At 42.8% G+C, this 18663-nt stretch overlaps 1 protein-coding gene across 1 annotated transcript in view; it reads left to right on the top strand.

Moving 5' to 3' along the window:
• dnaaf5 (dynein axonemal assembly factor 5) overlaps positions 1 to 18663 on the top strand; it is a 39832-nt gene that overhangs the window by 1827 nt on the left and 19342 nt on the right. The gene's annotated exons all lie outside the window — the stretch shown is intronic.

Genomic DNA, 18663 nt, shown 5'->3' with positions numbered 1-18663 from the left:
TAAAGTGTGAAGCGTAAATGTGAACATTTCAGAGATTTCGCTGTTTTCCCATTTCTGACATATATTTGCGGGTCCGCCACACAGAGACCGTAGCACTTAGAATCAAAATATGGACAAGTTTTGATGTCCCGCTTGTGTAGATGATATTCTCCAAATATGAACTTGATCGGACAATCGCCCTAGGAGGAGTTCGTTAAAGTGTGAAGCGTAAAAATGTGGTGATTTGAGCGATTCTACGATTTTCCCATAAGGATAACATGGGATGTTTCTGTCATCGCTACGGTTACGCCGTACAAAATATGACTTTGGCTCTCATACTTTTATGATCAGGATGGCAAATTAGAATTTTGTTCAAAATATCATGTCATTTGGAAAAACTCTATTGTTTATAGGCCACTCTGAAGGCCAAATAGTCAGAATTCTGGGAAACGTTTGCGGCTCCGTCGCACAGAGACCGTAAAAGCTATCCTTGAAATTTGGATAACTTTAGATGCCCCACTTGTCTAGAGGACGTACACCGATTTTGAGGTCGGTGGGCAAAACGCACTAGGAGGAGTTCGTTAAAGTGTGAAGCGTAAAAATGTGGATATTCGAGAGATTTAGCGGTTTTCCCATAGGGATAACGTGGGAGGTTTATGTCATCGCTACGACTACGCCGTAAAAATTAAGGCATTTGTCTGATTGGCTTTTTTGATCGGGACGCCAAAATAGAATTTTGGGTAAAGTTTAGAAAATTTTGGTAAAACTAATTTTTGACCTTCGATGTTAATTTAAAGGTCACTCTGTAGGGGGCGCTATCGCGCCCATTTAAATTTTGTCATCATAAACTGGTCCAAACTAGAAAGTTGAACAACTGATTCAAATTTGGTCCTAATCGGACTCGTTTTGATCAAATGGGAACAATTTTTAGATCTGCAATATCCCAAAATAAGTTGTCCAACTTTGCGGCTGCGCCGCACACAGACCGTAAAAGGTATCTCAAAAAATTGGATAACTTTAGATGCCCCACTTGTCCAGAGGACGTCCGCCGATTTTGAAGTCGGTGGGCAAAACGCCCTAGGAGGAGTTCGTCAAAGTTTGACGTGAACAAAATGGCTAACACAGCGTGTTTTCATTTTCAAAGGAAGATGGCGGCCATAGGGTAAGTCTGGGGGCGTGGCCACAATAATATTTGTTTTTTGTCCTCACAAGAGGAATGCGTGTTCCGAATTTCGTAGCTTTACGACAAAGTTGACCTCGGGGCGTCTCCCATAGGCGCAATGTATTTTGACTTTTGTCGGTGGCGCTATCGCGCCATTTTTTTAGGAAAAAAAAAATGGCCCAGAAAAAACAAAATTTTTCGCCGATTCTGAATTTTGGACAAAGTTTGGTGAGTTTTTGAGCATGTTCAGGGGGTCAAATTAGAGTTCAAAGCGATGAAGAACAAGAAAAATTAAAGCCGCAAGCGGCATCCAACGGCCCTCGCGGGCCGCCGGCCTTCCGACTCTGCTCTCTGCATTTTACAGAGATGGCGCTAACGCAATTATCTAAGAACTAAGACAGCGACACATTGGACATGTGGACAACCAGTGCAAATGAACACAAATGTCGGTCAAATATGCAGCTCCAGCGCACAGAGACCGTGACACTTGGAATAAAAATATGGATAACTTTTGATGCTCCGCTTGTGTAGATTATTTTTCCCAAATATGAGCTTGATCGAGCTATTGCCCACAGAGGAGTTCATTAAAGTGTGAAGCATAAATGTGAACATTTCAAGGATTTTTGCGTTTTTCCCATTTGTGACAGTATATTTGCAGCTCCACGGCACAGAGACCGTAGCACTTAAAATCAAAATATGGATAACTTTTGATGCCCCATTTGTGTAGATGATTTCCCCAAATATGAGCTTGATCGGGCAATCGGCCTAGGAGGAGTTGGTGAAAGTGTGAAGCGTGAAAATGTGGTCATTTTAGAGATTTCGCTGTTTTCCCATTTCTGACATATATTTGCGGGTCCGCCACACAGAGACCGTAGCACTTAGAATCAAAATATGGGTAAGTTTTGATGGCCCGCTTGTGTAGATGATTTTCCCCAAATATGAGCTTGATCGGACAATCGCCCTAGGAGGAGTTTGTTAAAGTGTGAAGCGTAAAAATGTGGTGATTTGAGCGATTCTACGATTTTCCCATAAGGATAACATGGGATGTTTCTGTCAACGCTACGGTTACGCCGTACAAAATATGACTTTGGCTCTCATACTTGTATGATCAGGATGGCAAATTAGAATTTAGTGCAAAATGTCATGTCATTTGGAAAAACTCTATTGTTTATAGGCCACTCTGAAGGCCAAATAGTCAGAATTCTGGGAAACGTTTGCGGCTCCGTCGCACAGAGACCGTAAAAGTTATCCTTAAAATTTGGATAACTTTAGATGCCCCACTTGTCTAGAGGACGTACACCGATTTTGAGGTTGGTGGGCAAAACGCACTAGGAGGAGTTCGTTGAAGTGTAAAACATAAAAATGTGGTAATTTGAGAGATTTGGTGGTTTTCCCATAGGGATAACATGGGAGGTTTCTGTCATCGCTACGACTACGCCGTAAAAATTTAGGCATTTTTGTGATTGGCTTTTGTGATCGGGACGGCAAAATAGAATTTTGGGTAAAGTTTAGACAATTTTGGTAAAACTAATTTTTGACCTTCAATGTTAATTTAAAGGTCACTCTGTAGGGGGCGCTATCGCGGCCATTTCAATTTTGTCAGCCTAAACTGGTCCAAACTAGAAAGTTTAACAACTGATTCAAATTTGGTCCTAATCGGACTGGTTTTGATCAAATGGGAGCAATTTTTAGATCTGCAATATTCCAAAATAAGTTGTCCAACTTTGCGGCTGCGCCGCACACAGACCGTTAAAGGTATCTCAAAAAATTGAATAACTTTAGATGCCCCACTTGTCCAGAGGACGTCCGCCGATTTTGAAGTCGGTGGGCAAAACGCCCTAGGAGGAGTTCGTCAAAGTTTGACGTGAACAAAATGACTAACACAGCGTATTTTCATTTTCAAAGGAAGATGGCGGCCATAGGGTAAGTCTGGGGGCGTGGCCACAATGATTTTTTTTGTTCGTCCTCACGAGAGGAATGCGTGTCCCGAATTTCGTAGTTTTACGCCAAAGTTGACCTCGGGGCGTCTCCCATAGGCGCAATGTATTTTGACTTTTGTCGGTGGCGCTGTCGCGCCATTTTTTAACGAAAAAAAAAATGGCCCAGAAAAAATAAAATTTTTCGCCGATTCTGAATTTTGGGCAAAGTTTGGTGAGTTTTTGAGCATGTTCAGGGGGTCAAATTAGAGATCAAAGCGATGAAGAACAAGAAAAATTAAAGCCGCAAGCGGCATCCAACGGCCCTCGCGGGCCGCCGGCCTTCCGACTCTGCGCTTTCGACTTGATAAAGATGGCGCCCTTATTGTGTCTTGAATTAAAAAAGAACTTGACAGACGGCGACACATTCGACATGGCCAATCCAGTGCAAATGAACACAAGTGTCAGTCAAATTTGCTGCGCCGCCGCACAGAGACCGTAGCTTTTGGAATATAAATATGGATAGCTTTTGATGCCCCGCGTGTGTAGATGATATTTCCCAAAGTAAAGCTTGATTGAGCTATTGCCCACGGAGGAGTTCATTAAAGTGTGAAGCATAAAAATGTGGTCATTTTAGAGATATCGCGGTTTTCTGACATATATTTGCGGGTCCGCCACACAGAGACTGTAGCACTTAGAATCAAAATATGGATAAGTTTTGATGCCCCGCTTGTGTAGATGATATTCTCCAAATATGAACTTGATCGGACAATCGCCCTAGGAGGAGTTCATTAAAGTGTGAAGCGTAAAAATGTGGTGATTTGAGCGATTCTGCGATTTTTCCATAAGGATAACATGGGATGTTTCTGTCATCGCTACGGTTACGCCGTACAAAATATGACTTTGGCTCTCATACTTTTATGATCAGGATGGCAAATTAGAATTTTGTTCAAAATATCATGTCATTTGGAAAAACTATATTGTTTATAGGCCACTCTGAAGGCCAAATAGTCAGAATTCTGGGAAACGTTTACGGCTCCGTCGCACAGAGACCGTAAAAGTTATCCTTAAAATTTGGATAACTTTAGATGCCCCACTTGTCTAGAGGACGTACACCGATTTTGAGGTCGGTGGGCAAAACGCACTAGGAGGAGTTCGTTAAAGTGTGAAGCGTAAAAATGTGGATATTCGAGAGATTTAGCGGTTTTCCCATAGGGATAACGTGGGAGGTTTATGTCATCGCTACGACTACGCCGTAAAAATTAAGGCATTTGTCTGATTGGCTTTTTTGATCGGGACGCCAAAATAGAATTTTGGGTAAAGTTTAGAAAATTTTGGTAAAACTAATTTTTGACCTTCGATGTTAATTTAAAGGTCACTCTGTAGGGGGCGCTATCGCGCCCATTTAAATTTTGTCATCATAAACTGGTCCAAACTAGAAAGTTGAACAACTGATTCAAATTTGGTCCTAATCGGACTCGTTTTGATCAAATGGGAACAATTTTTAGATCTGCAATATCCCAAAATAAGTTGTCCAACTTTGCGGCTGCGCCGCACACAGACCGTAAAAGGTATCTCAAAAAATTGGATAACTTTAGATGCCCCACTTGTCCAGAGGACGTCCGCCGATTTTGAAGTCGGTGGGCAAAACGCCCTAGGAGGAGTTCGTCAAAGTTTGACGTGAACAAAATGGCTAACACAGCGTGTTTTCATTTTCAAAGGAAGATGGCGGCCATAGGGTAAGTCTGGGGGCGTGGCCACAATAATATTTGTTTTTTGTCCTCACAAGAGGAATGCGTGTTCCGAATTTCGTAGCTTTACGACAAAGTTGACCTCGGGGCGTCTCCCATAGGCGCAATGTATTTTGACTTTTGTCGGTGGCGCTATCGCGCCATTTTTTTAGGAAAAAAAAAATGGCCCAGAAAAAACAAAATTTTTCGCCGATTCTGAATTTTGGACAAAGTTTGGTGAGTTTTTGAGCATGTTCAGGGGGTCAAATTAGAGTTCAAAGCGATGAAGAACAAGAAAAATTAAAGCCGCAAGCGGCATCCAACGGCCCTCGCGGGCCGCCGGCCTTCCGACTCTGCTCTCTGCATTTTACAGAGATGGCGCTAACGCAATTATCTAAGAACTAAGACAGCGACACATTGGACATGTGGACAACCAGTGCAAATGAACACAAATGTCGGTCAAATATGCAGCTCCAGCGCACAGAGACCGTGACACTTGGAATAAAAATATGGATAACTTTTGATGCTCCGCTTGTGTAGATTATTTTTCCCAAATATGAGCTTGATCGAGCTATTGCCCACAGAGGAGTTCATTAAAGTGTGAAGCATAAATGTGAACATTTCAAGGATTTTTGCGTTTTTCCCATTTGTGACAGTATATTTGCAGCTCCACGGCACAGAGACCGTAGCACTTAAAATCAAAATATGGATAACTTTTGATGCCCCATTTGTGTAGATGATTTCCCCAAATATGAGCTTGATCGGGCAATCGGCCTAGGAGGAGTTGGTGAAAGTGTGAAGCGTGAAAATGTGGTCATTTTAGAGATTTCGCTGTTTTCCCATTTCTGACATATATTTGCGGGTCCGCCACACAGAGACCGTAGCACTTAGAATCAAAATATGGGTAAGTTTTGATGGCCCGCTTGTGTAGATGATTTTCCCCAAATATGAGCTTGATCGGACAATCGCCCTAGGAGGAGTTTGTTAAAGTGTGAAGCGTAAAAATGTGGTGATTTGAGCGATTCTACGATTTTCCCATAAGGATAACATGGGATGTTTCTGTCAACGCTACGGTTACGCCGTACAAAATATGACTTTGGCTCTCATACTTGTATGATCAGGATGGCAAATTAGAATTTAGTGCAAAATGTCATGTCATTTGGAAAAACTCTATTGTTTATAGGCCACTCTGAAGGCCAAATAGTCAGAATTCTGGGAAACGTTTGCGGCTCCGTCGCACAGAGACCGTAAAAGTTATCCTTAAAATTTGGATAACTTTAGATGCCCCACTTGTCTAGAGGACGTACACCGATTTTGAGGTTGGTGGGCAAAACGCACTAGGAGGAGTTCGTTGAAGTGTAAAACATAAAAATGTGGTAATTTGAGAGATTTGGTGGTTTTCCCATAGGGATAACATGGGAGGTTTCTGTCATCGCTACGACTACGCCGTAAAAATTTAGGCATTTTTGTGATTGGCTTTTGTGATCGGGACGGCAAAATAGAATTTTGGGTAAAGTTTAGACAATTTTGGTAAAACTAATTTTTGACCTTCAATGTTAATTTAAAGGTCACTCTGTAGGGGGCGCTATCGCGGCCATTTCAATTTTGTCAGCCTAAACTGGTCCAAACTAGAAAGTTTAACAACTGATTCAAATTTGGTCCTAATCGGACTGGTTTTGATCAAATGGGAGCAATTTTTAGATCTGCAATATTCCAAAATAAGTTGTCCAACTTGGCGGCTGCGCCGCACACAGACCGTTAAAGGTATCTCAAAAAATTGAATAACTTTAGATGCCCCACTTGTCCAGAGGACGTCCGCCGATTTTGAAGTCGGTGGGCAAAACGCCCTAGGAGGAGTTCGTCAAAGTTTGACGTGAACAAAATGACTAACACAGCGTATTTTCATTTTCAAAGGAAGATGGCGGCCATAGGGTAAGTCTGGGGGCGTGGCCACAATGATTTTTTTTGTTCGTCCTCACGAGAGGAATGCGTGTCCCGAATTTCGTAGTTTTACGCCAAAGTTGACCTCGGGGCGTCTCCCATAGGCGCAATGTATTTTGACTTTTGTCGGTGGCGCTGTCGCGCCATTTTTTAACGAAAAAAAAAATGGCCCAGAAAAAATAAAATTTTTCGCCGATTCTGAATTTTGGGCAAAGTTTGGTGAGTTTTTGAGCATGTTCAGGGGGTCAAATTAGAGATCAAAGCGATGAAGAACAAGAAAAATTAAAGCCGCAAGCGGCATCCAACGGCCCTCGCGGGCCGCCGGCCTTCCGACTCTGCGCTTTCGACTTGATAAAGATGGCGCCCTTATTGTGTCTTGAATTAAAAAAGAACTTGACAGACGGCGACACATTCGACATGGCCAATCCAGTGCAAATGAACACAAGTGTCAGTCAAATTTGCTGCGCCGCCGCACAGAGACCGTAGCACTTGGAATATAAATATGGATAGCTTTTGATGCCCCGCGTGTGTAGATGATATTTCCCAAAGTAAAGCTTGATTGAGCTATTGCCCACGGAGGAGTTCATTAAAGTGTGAAGCATAAAAATGTGGTCATTTTAGAGATATCGCGGTTTTCTGACATATATTTGCGGGTCCGCCACACAGAGACTGTAGCACTTAGAATCAAAATATGGATAAGTTTTGATGCCCCGCTTGTGTAGATGATATTCTCCAAATATGAACTTGATCGGACAATCGCCCTAGGAGGAGTTCATTAAAGTGTGAAGCGTAAAAATGTGGTGATTTGAGCGATTCTGCGATTTTTCCATAAGGATAACATGGGATGTTTCTGTCATCGCTACGGTTACGCCGTACAAAATATGACTTTGGCTCTCATACTTTTATGATCAGGATGGCAAATTAGAATTTTGTTCAAAATATCATGTCATTTGGAAAAACTCTATTGTTTATAGGCCACTCTGAAGGCCAAATAGTCAGAATTCTGGGAAACGTTTACGGCTCCGTCGCACAGAGACCGTAAAAGTTATCCTTAAAATTTGGATAACTTTAGATGCCCCACTTGTCTAGAGGACGTACACCGATTTTGAGGTTGGTGGGCAAAACGCACTAGGAGGAGTTCGTTGAAGTGTAAAACATAAAAATGTGGTAATTTGAGAGATTTGGTGGTTTTCCCATAGGGATAACATGGGAGGTTTCTGTCATCGCTACGACTACGCCGTAAAAATTTAGGCATTTTTGTGATTGGCTTTTGTGATCGGGACGGCAAAATAGAATTTTGGGTAAAGTTTAGACAATTTTGGTAAAACTAATTTTTGACCTTCAATGTTAATTTAAAGGTCACTCTGTAGGGGGCGCTATCGCGGCCATTTCAATTTTGTCAGCCTAAACTGGTCCAAACTAGAAAGTTTAACAACTGATTCAAATTTGGTCCTAATCGGACTGGTTTTGATCAAATGGGAGCAATTTTTAGATCTGCAATATTCCAAAATAAGTTGTCCAACTTTGCGGCTGCGCCGCACACAGACCGTTAAAGGTATCTCAAAAAATTGAATAACTTTAGATGCCCCACTTGTCCAGAGGACGTCCGCCGATTTTGAAGTCGGTGGGCAAAACGCCCTAGGAGGAGTTCGTCAAAGTTTGACGTGAACAAAATGACTAACACAGCGTATTTTCATTTTCAAAGGAAGATGGCGGCCATAGGGTAAGTCTGGGGGCGTGGCCACAATGATTTTTTTTGTTCGTCCTCACGAGAGGAATGCGTGTCCCGAATTTCGTAGCTTTACGCCAAAGTTGACCTCGGGGCGTCTCCCATAGGCGCAATGTATTTTGACTTTTGTCGGTGGCGCTGTCGCGCCATTTTTTAACGAAAAAAAAAATGGCCCAGAAAAAATAAAATTTTTCGCCGATTCTGAATTTTGGGCAAAGTTTGGTGAGTTTTTGAGCATGTTCAGGGGGTCAAATTAGAGATCAAAGCGCTGAAGAAGAACAAGAAAAATAATAATAATAATAATAATAATAATATTTTTAGCAAAAACAATATAGCCGTTTTTACTATAACAACAAATGATACATCGTTTGAAAGCTCTAAGCCTTCCCGATGCCGCCATGGGGTGGAATCATCATTACGAGCGCTTACGCGCTCGTCACTCCCTATTCCGTCGGGATGCCCCGCCCACTCCCCATAGACTTCCATTGATTTGAGCAGATACAAGCATGGCCCATGCCTGAGGCATGGATTCTCGCGTACGGGACGATGCCAGGAGGGTTTTTGGAGGAATGCAGCGCTTCGCGCTGCTGTTGTCAACAATTAGTGAATGGGCTACGCCCATTCACTAATTGTTGACTATTTCTGTCATAGCAGGAGTAAGTATGCATGATCCATGCCTTCGGCATGGGCTAGTTCACTGTACTTGCCAGGGGCGACGGGGTACCAAACATGCGGGCTGCGCCCGCATGTTTGGTCAGACAGTTGCAACGCTGCCTTCGGCAGCGTTGCGGGAGCAATAGGCCCTCCCCCTGCTGGGGCTCGGGCCTAATAAAAAAAATAATAATATTTTTAGCAAAAACAATATAGCCGTTTCCACTATAACAACAAATTATACATTGTTTGAAAGCTCTAAGCCTTCCCGATGCCGCCATGGGGTGGAATCATCATTACGAGCGCTTACGCGCTCGTCACTCCCTATTCCGTCGGGATGCCCCGCCCACTCCCCATAGACTTCCATTGATTTGAGCAGATACAAGTATGGCCCATGCCTGCGGCATGGATTCTCGCGTACGGGACGATGCCAGGAGTGATTTTGGAGGAATGCAGCGCTTCGCGCTGCTGTTGTCAACAATGAGTGAATGGGCTACGCCCATTCACTCATTGTTGACTATTTCTGTCATAGCAGGAAGTAAGCATGCATAAGTATGCATGATCCATGCCTTCGGCATGGGCTAGTTCACTGTACTTGCCAGTTGCAACGCTGCCGAAGGCAATAGGCCCTCCGCCCTGCTGGGGCTCGGGCCTAAATATTCCGATACGAAAACAATGTTTCCCATTTTCCAAATATCATAAACTATACATTTTCGGAAAGCGCTCGCGCTTTCCTACCTCATGGTGTGGGTCCCTGGTCACTGACGGGTACTTTCGTTAATTTTGAGTGGGCTCCGCCCACTTTGTGTTTTTGGCCCTCTATACAGTAATAATGTTCATTTTTTGCATTACATGCTTATATGCACGGAACATGCAAGAGATGGGGAACGTATTCGTGAGGTACTTCGCGCAAATGAGTGCTTTATAAAGTGCTCGTTTAGTGCGCACTTTTGCACGGGCTTCGCCCGTTTACAACGGTAATGTTCCATTTTCCTACTACTAATTAGTATGCATGCAATTAGTATGTACTAATTAGTATGCGAGGGCCGTTGGATGCCGCTTGCGGCTTTAATATTCTTTCTTTCTTCTTCTCGGGACCAACCCCCCTATTTTTCACCCAGTGAACATTGACGAAAAGTCACAAAAATTTGCACACCTCTAAAAATCGTGCCTCTCTACATTCTGGCTATTTCCCTTTTCTAAAATAAAAAAAATTGGCGCGTCAGCGCCCCCAAATGTACCAAAAATGCATTGAGAGATGGGAAATGACCCCAAAAAAATTTGATCGTAGAATCATGAAATTTGGCGCAGAGGTAGATGGTGACAAGAGAAGTAAAAAATATTATTACGGCAACGCCGTCCGCCCAACCAAATGTCGGCCATATTGCTTCAAAAATGGCTAAACATGACTTCGGAGTTTTTCCAAACGTCGTACTTTTACGAACTCCTCCCAGGGCGTTGGCCCTAAAAAGCTGAAATTTGGTGAAAATGCTACTGAGGAGTGGGACATCAAAAGTTATCCAAATTACATTGATACCTGTCACGGTCTCTGTGCGGCGAAGCCGCAAACTGTAGCTAGAATTTCAGAAATCTCCCATATTTAAAATTTCTGCCGTTTGCGCAGATAAAGTCCGAATTGCGTCAAATTAGAATCAGTTGTTAAACTCTTTGCCCTAAACCTACTTGAAGTGAAATAAATTCATTTGGCTCCACAGCGCCCCCTACAGATTTTATATGGAGGTTAAATGTTTAGTTTTGCGAAATTATATGAAATTTGACACACAACTCAATTTTGGCATCCCCATCAAAAAAGTCAATGAGACCCATGTCATAATTGTTATGGCGTTGCCGTAACGATGACCGAAAACTTTCATGTTATTCCAATGGGGAAATCGCCAGAACATGTTTACACTTTAGACTTTCACAAACTCCTCCCAGGGCGTTAGACATATTAACCTGAAATTTGGTGAGACTCATCTTCAGGACCATCAAAAGTTATCCACATTTTCATTCAAAGAGTCACGGTGTCTGTGCGGCAAAGCCGCACATTTTGCCAAGAATTCAAAATAAAATAGCTTTTTGATGGTAAAACAAAGGGGAGAAGATGTGACAGCGTCACAGATTCAGCAGTAGGCGTAATAAAAGGACAATTGGGGCGCGTTAGCGCCCCCTCCTCTTGCGGCGTGGCGGCGGTGTGGCGGCGGCGTGGCGAGGGCCGATCATTGCCGCTTGCGGCTATATTTTTTATTATTTTTCTTGTTCTTCTGCTTTTTGAGCTCTAATTTGACCCCCTGAACATGCTCAAAAACTCACCAAACTTTGCCCAAAATTCAGAATCGGCGAAAAATGTTGTTTTTTCTGGGCCTTTTTTTTTTTCGTTAAAAAATGGCGCGACAGCGCCACCGACAAAAGTCAAAATACATTGCGCCTATGGGAGACGCCCCGAGGTCAACTTTGGCGTAAAGCTACGAAATTCGGGACACGCATTCCTCTCGTGAGGACGAACAAAAAAAATCATTGTGGCCACGCCCCCAGACTTACCCTATGGCCGCCATCTTCCTTTGAAAATGAAAATACGCTGTGTTAGTCATTTTGTTCACGTCAAACTTTGACGAACTCCTCCTAGGGCGTTTTGCCCACCGACTTCAAAATCGGCGGACGTCCTCTGGACAAGTGGGGCATCTAAAGTTATTCAATTTTTTGAGATCCCTGTAACGGTCTGTGTGCGGCGCAGCCGCAAAGTTGGACAACTTATTTTGGAATATTGCAGATCTAAAAATTGCTCCCATTTGATCAAAACCAGTCCGATTAGGACCAAATTTGAATCAGTTGTTAAACTTTCTAGTTTGGACCAGTTTAGGCTGACAAAATTGAAATGGCCGCGATAGCGCCCCCTACAGAGTGACCTTTAAATTAACATTGAAGGTCAAAAATTAGTTTTACCAAAATTGTCTAAACTTTACCCAAAATTCTATTTTGCCGTCCCGATCACAAAAGCCAATCACAAAAATGCCTAAATTTTTACGGCGTAGTCGTAGCGATGACAGAAACCTCCCATGTTATCCCTATGGGAAAACCACCAAATCTCTCAAATTACCACATTTTTATGTTTTACACTTCAACGAACTCCTCCTAGTGCGTTTTGCCCACCAACCTCAAAATCGGTGTACGTCCTCTAGACAAGTGGGGCATCTAAAGATATCCAAATTTTAAGGATAACTTTTACGGTCTCTGTGCGACGGAGCCGTAAACGTTTCCCAGAATTCTGACTATTTGGCCTTCAGAGTGGCCTATAAACAATATAGTTTTTCCAAATGACATGATATTTTGAACAAAATTCTAATTTGCCATCCTGATCATAAAAGTATGAGAGCCAAAGTCATATTTTGTACGGCGTAACCGTAGCGATGACAGAAACATCCCATGTTATCCTTATGGAAAAATCGCAGAATCGCTCAAATCACCACATTTTTACGCTTCACACTTTAATGAACTCCTCCTAGGGCGATTGTCCGATCAAGTTCATATTTGGAGAATATCATCTACACAAGCGGGGCATCAAAACTTATCCATATTTTGATTCTAAGTGCTACAGTCTCTGTGTGGCGGACCCGCAAATATATGTCAGAAAACCGCGATATCTCTAAAATGACCACATTTTTATGCTTCACACTTTAATGAACTCCTCCGTGGGCAATAGCTCAATCAAGCTTTACTTTGGGAAATATCATCTACACACGCGGGGCATCAAAAGCTATCCATATTTATATTCCAAGTGCTACGGTCTCTGTGCGGCGGCGCAGCAAATTTGACTGACACTTGTGTTCATTTGCACTGGATTGGCCATGTCGAATGTGTCGCCGTCTGTCAAGTTCTTTTTTAATTCAAGACACAATAAGGGCGCCATCTTTATCAAGTCGAAAGCGCAGAGTCGGAAGGCCGGCGGCCCGCGAGGGCCGTTGGATGCCGCTTGCGGCTTTAATTATTATTATTTTTCTTGTTCTTCTTCAGCGCTTTGATCTCTAATTTGACCCCCTGAACATGCTCAAAAACTCACCAAACTTTGCCCAAAATTCAGAATCGGCGAAAAATTTTATTTTTTCTGGGCCATTTTTTTTTTCGTTAAAAAATGGCGCGACAGCGCCACCGACAAAAGTCAAAATACATTGCGCCTATGGGAGACGCCCCGAGGTCAACTTTGGCGTAAAGCTACGAAATTCGGGACACGCATTCCTCTCGTGAGGATAAACAAAAAAAATCATTGTGGCCACGCCCCCAAACTTACCCTATGGCCGCCATCTTCCTTTGAAAATGAAAACAAGCTGAGTTAGCCATTTTGTTTACGTCAAACTTTGACGAACTCCTCCTAGGGCGTTTTGCCCACCGACTTCAAAATCGGCGTACGTCCTCTGGACAAGTGGGGCATCTAAAGTTATTCAATTTTTTGAGATACCTTTTACGGTCTGTGTGCGGCGCAGCCGCAAAGTTGGACAACTTATTTTGGAATATTGCAGGTCTAAAAATTGCTCCCATTTGATCAAAACCAGTCCGATTAGGACCAAATTTGAATCAGTTGTTAAACTTTCTAGTTTGGACCAGTTTAGGCTGACAAAATTGAAATGGCAGTGATAGCGCCCCCTACAGAGTGACCTTTAAATTAACATTGAAGGTCAAAAATTAGTTTTACCAAAATTGTCTAAACTTTACCCAAAATTCTATTTTGCCGTCCCGATCACAAAAGCCAATCACAAAAATGCCTAAATTTTTACGCCGTAGTCGTAGCGATGACAGAAACCTCCCATGTTATCCCTATGGGAAAACCACAAAATCTCTCAAATTACCACATTTTTATGTTTTACACTTTAACGAAGTCCTCCTAGTGCGTTTTGCCCACCAACCTCAAAATCGGTGTACGTCCTCTAGACAAGTGGTGTATCTAAAGTTATCCAAATTTTAAGGATAACTTTTACGGTCTTTGTGCGACGGAGCCGCAAACGTTTCCCAGAATTCTGACTATTTGGCCTTCAGAGTGGCCTATAAACAATAGAGTTTTTCCAAATGACATGATATTTTGAACGAAATTCTAATTTGCCATCCTGATCATACAAGTATGAGAGCCAAAGTCATATTTTGTACGGCGTAACCGTAGCGTTGACAGAAACATCCCATGTTATCCTTATGGGAAAATCGTAGAATCGCTCAAATCACCACATTTTTACGCTTCACACTTTAACAAACTCCTCCTAGGGCGATTGTCCGATCAAGTTCATATTTGGAGAATATCATCTACACAAGCGGGGCATCAAAACTTACCCATATTTTGATTCTAAGTGCTACGGTCTCTGTGTGGCGGACCCGCAAATATATGTCAGAAATGGGAAAACAGCGAAATCTCTAAAATCACCACATTTTTACGCTTCACACTTTAACGAACTCCTCCTAGGCCGATTGCCCGATCAAGCTCATATTTGGGGAAAATCATCTACACAAACGGGGCATCAAAAGTTATCCATATTTTGATTTTAAGTGGTACGGTCTCTGTGCCGTGGAGCTGCAAATATACTGTCACAAATGGGAAAAACGCCAAATCCTTGAAATGTTCACATTTACGCTTCACACTTTAACAAACTCCTCCGTGGGCAATAGCTCGGTCAAGCTTTACTTTGGGAAAAATCATCTACACAAGCGCGGCATCAAAAGTTATCCATATTTTTATTCCAAGTGCTACGGTCTCTGTGCGGCGGCGCAGCAAATTTGACTGACACTTGTGTTCATTTGCACTGGATTGGCCATGTCCATTGTGTCGCCGTCTGTCAAGTTCTTTTTTTATTCAACACACAATAAGGGCGCCATCTTTATCAAGTCAAAAGCGCAGAGTCGGAAGGCCGGCGGCCCGCGAGGGCCGTTGGATGCCGCTTGCGGCTTTAATTTTTATTATTTTTCTTGTTCTTCTGCTTTTTGAGCTCTAATTTTACCACCTGAACATGCTCAAAAACTCACCAAACTTTACCCAAAATTCCAAATCGGCGAAAAATTTTGTTTTTTCTGGGCCATTTTTTTTTTCGTTAAAAAATGGCGTGACAACGCCACCGACAAAAGTCAAAATACATTGCGCCTATGGGAGACGCCCCGAGGTCAACTTTGTCGTAGAGCTACGAAATTCGGAACACGCATTCCTCTTGTGAGGACAAAAAACAAATATTATTGTGGCCACGCCCCCAGAATTACCCTATGCCCGCCATCTTCCTTTGAAAATGAAAACACGCTGTGTTAGCCATTTTGTTCACGTCAAACTTTGACGAACTCCTCCTAGGGCGTTTTGCCCACCGACTTCAAAATCGGCGGACATCCTCTGGACAAGTGGGGCATCTAAAGTTATCCAATTTTTTGAGATACCTTTTACGGTCTGTGTGCGGCGCAGCCGCAAAGTTGGACAACTTATTTTGGGATATTGCAGATCTAAAAATTGTTCCCATTTGATCAAAACAAGTCCGATTAGGACCAAATTTGAGTCAGTTGTTCAACTTTCTAGTTTGGACCAGTTTATGATGACAAAATTGAAATGGGCGCGATAGCGCCCCCTACAGAGTGACCTTTAAATTAACATTGAAGGTCAAAAATTAGTTTTACCAAAATTTTCTAAACTTTACCCAAAATTCTATTTTGGCGTCGCAATCAAAAAAGCCAATCAGACAAATGCCTTAATTTTTACGGCGTAGTCGTAGCGATGACATAAACCTCCCATGTTATCCCTATGGGAAAACCGCTAAATCTCTCGAATATCCACATTTTAATGTCTTACACTTTAACGAAGTCCTCCTTGTGCGTTTTGCCCACCGACCTCAAAATCGGTGTACGTCCTCTAGACAAGTGGGGCATCTAAAGTTATCCAAATTTTAAGGATAACTTTTACGGTCTCTGTGCGACGGAGCCGCAAACGTTTCCCAGAATTCTGACTATTTGGCCTTCAGAGTGGCCTATAAACAATAGAGTTTTTCCAAATGACATGATATTTTGAACAAAATTCTAATTTGCCATCCTGATCATAAAAGTATGAGGGCCAAAGTCATATTTTGTACGGCGTAACCGTAGCGATGACAGAAACATCCCATGTTATCCTTATGGGAAAATTGTAGAATCGCTTAAATCACCACATTTTTACGCTTCACACTTTAACAAACTCCTCCTAGGGCGATTGTCCGATCAAACTCATATTTGGAGAATATCATCTACACAAGCGGGGCATCAAAACTTATCCTTATTTTGATTCTAAGTGCTACGGTCTCTGTGTGGCGGACCCGCAAATATATGTCAGAAATGGGAAAACAGCAAAATCTCTGAAATGTTCACATTTACGCTTCACACTTTAACAAACTCCTCCTAGGGCGATTGTCCGATCAAACTCATATTTGGAGAAAATCATCTACACAAGCGGGGCATCAAAAGTTGTCCATATTTTTTTTATTCCAAGTGTCACGGTCTCTGTGCGGCGGACCCGCACATTTTACCGACACTTGTGTTCATTTGCACTGGATTGGCCATGTCAATTGTGTCGCCGTCTGTCAAGTTCTTTTTTAATCCAACACAATAAGGGCGCCATCTTTATCACGTCGAAAGTGCAGTCGGAAGGCCGGCGGCCCGCGAGGGCCGTTGGATGCCGCTTGCGGCTTTAATTAGGCCCGAGCGCCACAAGCTGGCGAGAGGCCTATTAATCTCGTAAGGCCGTGCGAAGCACGGCTGCGAAAGTGCGCACGTAGTGCGCACGAAATCGAGCGCGAAGCGCTCGCCCACTTCCAAACACTCACTAACGCACTCCTCCACTCATGCACGCCCCGTGCATACTAATTAGTTGTAGGAAAATGGAACATTACCGTTGTAAACGGGCGAAGCCCGTGCAAAAGTTCGCACTAAACGAGCACTTTACATTGGGATGACGACCGCGAAGCGGTCGTCATCCCCATATAAAGCACTCATTTGCGCTAAGTAGCTCACGAATACGTTCCCCATCTCTTGCATGTTCCGTGCATATAAGCATGTAATGCAAAAATTGAACATTATTACTGTATAGAGGGCCAAAAACACAAAGTGGGCGGAGCCCACTCAAAATTATCGAAAGTACCCGTCAGTGACCAGGGACCCACACCATGAGGTAGGAAAGCGCGAGCGCTTTCCGAAAATGTATAGTTTATGATATTTGAAAAATGGGAAACATTGTTTTCGCATCGGAATATTATTCTTTCTTTCTTTCTTTCTTTCTTCTTCTTCTCGGGACCAACCCCCCTATTTTTCACCCAGTGAACATTGACGAAAAGTCACAAAAATTTGCACACCTCTAAAAATCGTGCCTCTCTACATTCTGGCTATTTCCCTTTTCTAAAATAAAACAAATTGGCGCGTCAGCGCCACCAAATGTACCAAAAATGCATTGAGAGATGGGAAATGACCCAAAAAAAATCTGATCGTAGAATCATGAAATTTGGCGCAGAGGTAGATGGTGACAAGAGAAGTAAAAAATATTATTACGGCAACGCCGTCCCCCGAACCAAATGTCGGCCATATTGCTTCAAAAATGGCTAAACATGACTTCGGAGTCTTTCCAAACGTCGTACTTTTACGAACTCCTCCCAGGGCGTTGGCCCTAAAAAGCTGAAATTTGGTGAAAATGCTACTGAGGAGTGGGACATCAAAAGTTATCCAAATTACATTGATACCTCTCACGGTCTCTGTGCGGCGAAGCCGCAAACTGTAACTAAAATTTCAGAAATCTCCCATATTTAAAATTTCTGCCGTTTGCGCAGATAAAGTCCGAATTGCGTCAAATTAGAATCAGTTGTTAAACTCTTTGCCCTAAACCTACTTGAAGTGAAATAAATTCATTTGGCGCCACAGCGCCCCCTACAGATTTTATATGGAGGTTAAATGTTTAGTTTTGCGAAATTATATGAAATTTGACACACAACTCAATTTTAGCATCCCCATCAAAAAAGTCAATGAGACCCATGTCATAATTGTTATGGCGTTGCCGTAACGATGACCGAAACCTCCCATGTTATTCCAATGGGGCCAGAACATGTTTACACTTTAGACTTTCACAAACTCCTCCCAGGGCGTCAGCCCTATTAACCTGAAATTTGGTGAGACTCATCTTCAGGACCATCAAAAGTTATCCACATTTTCATTCAAAGAGTCACGGTGTCTGTGCGGCAAAGCCGCACATTTTGCCAAGAATTCAAAATAAAATAGCTTTTTGATGGTAAAACAAAGGGGAGAAGATGTGACAGCGTCACAGATTCAGCAGTAGGCGTAATAAAAGGACAATTGGGGCGCGTTAGCGCCCCCTCCTCTTGCGGCGGTGTGGCGGCGGCGTGGCGAGGGCCGATCATTGCCGCTTGCGGCTATATTTTTTATTATTTTTCTTGTTCTTCTGCTTTTTGAGCTCTAATTTGACCCCCTGAACATGCTCAAAAACTCACCAAACTTTGCCCAAAATTCAGAATCGGCGAAAAATTTTGTTTTTTCTGGGCCTTTTTTTTTTTCGTTAAAAAATGGCGCGAC

This window comes from Eucyclogobius newberryi, unplaced genomic scaffold (assembly GCF_026437365.1).
Source record: "Eucyclogobius newberryi isolate DKJ021-1_F unplaced genomic scaffold, fEucNew1.0.hap1 SCAF_13, whole genome shotgun sequence".
In the NCBI taxonomy this organism is placed as follows: Eukaryota; Metazoa; Chordata; class Actinopteri; order Gobiiformes; family Gobiidae; genus Eucyclogobius; species Eucyclogobius newberryi.
Note: the sequence above shows the minus strand (reverse complement) of the source record. Positions and strands in the feature narration are given on the sequence as shown.